Here is a 2527-nt window from a genome sequence, read left to right on the forward strand (position 1 = left end):
ATACAGTTTATGATACTTTTAATTCTACTATATGAAAAATAACAGCAAAAACACAATAATAACCAATAATTAACACCTGTGGTGGTGACTGTGGTGAACTGAGGAGAGATTGCGCCACCTAAAGATGGCAGTTGCTACGTAGCTCTTACTGATTGTTGACGAATGAGATTGCAGACCTCGTGTTGCCAAATATTCTGATCTTTTGAGAATAAGTCAGAAATCCAGATTTTTATATGTAATTTCTCTATTTTAAAGTGATAAAAACAGTCTTCGGCCATGCCACCCTGAACAAGCCCAATCTCATCTGATCTCAGAAGCTAAGGAGGGTCAGGCCTGGTTAGTACTTGGATGGGAGACCATCTAGAAGACCAGGTGCTGTAGGCGTAAAAAAATAAAAAATAAGGGATTATAAGCTGGCAAGGTCCTTGCAATCTATGAAGTCAACCAAGGGTTACCTCACCTAAAAAAGATAAAATAAAATAACAAAGTGATAAAAATGAATTTATATTATTTAAAACAATGGGTTGGTCCATGCCATTAAGACCAAACTAAATATGACAGTGATCAGAATATGGTCTATGTGCAGCCAGTTGACACCCTGTGCTTTATAAAATTATTTTTTTTCTAAGATAGAATTTTGTGCCTGAAATTCAATTTTTGTTTTGGAAAGAGCATATGTCTTCATGTGAGTTGCTCACAGGAAACCAGGAGTCAAGATGTGAATCCTCATTAATAGCTGGAATTGGTACTGGACCAGCAGTCTGGAGAAAACTCAGCCTGGACAGCACTGTTGTCTTAAGAGCAGTGTTATTTAAGAATAAATAACCCAGCCTTGGAAAGATGAACTGATGAGGGAATCTTATCTAATAGAAGTGCTCTTTTGGGACCTAAAGGTAAGACCACCCGCAATAGGTAGGAGTCACGTTTTCCCTGAAAGGAAGAAACATTCCTACTATCAACCTGGAAGACACCTGAAAAAGAAATGAGAAGTGAGAGGATGAGGCCTAGACTGGAGATGAGAAAGTGTTGCAAACTGACCTAAGCCACGTTGTCCATTCCACACACATCAGGTTCTCACTGGTAAAGCTCTGCAGGAACAAAAATATTCAAACGATGTATTCTGGAAGCTCAGGAAATTCCTAGCTATCTCAAACAAGCACATCACATGAAAGATTCTTTCTTAGGCAAATACAACAATACTTTGACAGCAGTATTAGGATAAACTCCTGCTGTTAATGGTACAACATAGTACCAACAGTGTTGGTCCCAGAGTTCTGCCCTAAAGACTCCCCTGATTTTTATATTCCATTCATGCAGGCCTTGAGGTACCTATAAAATCTGTCTAAGCAATCATATATCTTACCATGACTCATTTCGTCAATGAAAATGTCTTTCTATCATTCCTTATGCTACTCAGCCAGTACTGCAGTACGAATTTAGAAAATAATATTTGAAGCACTCATCTCAGTAGGACTCCTGATTAGTCCTTCAAATGCTAACTTCCCCTTGAGTGTGGATCTCTCCACCCAGAATATGGATTAATGTTGATACACACACACATACACATAAATACACATTCACGCAGACACATAGTCACATACACACATCCAAGCACACACGTATGTGCATGCACACCCACATACAAACACATGCACACTCACAAATAGACATAAACACACACACTCATGCATCATACAGCCTCTAGAGCTTGCTTTTGAATCTGATTACACCCCTTAGTTGATGTTTGACCCGAGATCAGTTATTTACCCTCTCTGTGTCTGTTTCATCTTCTGTTAAATGAGGATGATAATAGAACCACCTTCCAGGATTGTTATAAAGATAAAATGAGTTAACATATGCAAAATGCTTAGAACAGAACCTGGTACATAGTAAACTCTATAGAAATGCAAGCTGTTGTTATTATTATGAACACTAATATTTAGTGATTAATTTTAAAGTAAATAAAAGGCAGTGTAACAACAGAGAACTCTCTCTGTCAAGGTTGAGTGGGCAGCAAGGGTTGCTGAGAATCTGATTCTGAGGAGTAGAAATAAGCTTCATGGAGCCCCCAGGTGTTGGGAGGAGAACACAGGCCTCCTCTCCAGGACAGCAGCTGGAATCAGAGTGGAGACAGAAGATCCTGAGCCTGTGAGCCTCAAGGGCAGCCACACCTAGTAGGCAGCTGATAATCACTCTTTGTATTATAACTCCCTTTTCTCACCCTGAGTCCTCTATAAAATCTTGTTAAAAGATACACCTATCTGAGCAGTTTTATGGGGAATTAAAAAAAAGGATATGTCCACATTTGAGCCAGAGAAATTAAAAAGGCAGTGATAGTAGGAGGGGGCGGAGGAGGAGATGAGGGTGGTATCCAGAACCACAGGTACGGTGGCCTGTGGCTAAGCAGAGAGGCAGTCTGCATCCAGGTGACTGCAAGGCACAGATGCAGTGGGAGCCCAATGAGGCAACACTTGCCAGACAATTCCCCAGAACAGAACTGGTTGGGGGAGGGTGGGGATTTGGGAGA

At 40.5% G+C, this 2527-nt stretch overlaps 1 pseudogene; it reads left to right on the forward strand.

The window, feature by feature from the left end:
• Positions 1-266: 266 nt before the first annotated feature.
• On the forward strand, positions 267-384 carry LOC120608389 (uncharacterized; annotated as a pseudogene).
• Positions 385-2527: the final 2143 nt, after the last annotated feature.

This window comes from Pteropus medius, unplaced genomic scaffold (assembly GCF_902729225.1).
Source record: "Pteropus medius unplaced genomic scaffold, Ma_sr-lr_union100, whole genome shotgun sequence".
NCBI classification, from domain to species: Eukaryota; Metazoa; Chordata; class Mammalia; order Chiroptera; family Pteropodidae; genus Pteropus; species Pteropus medius.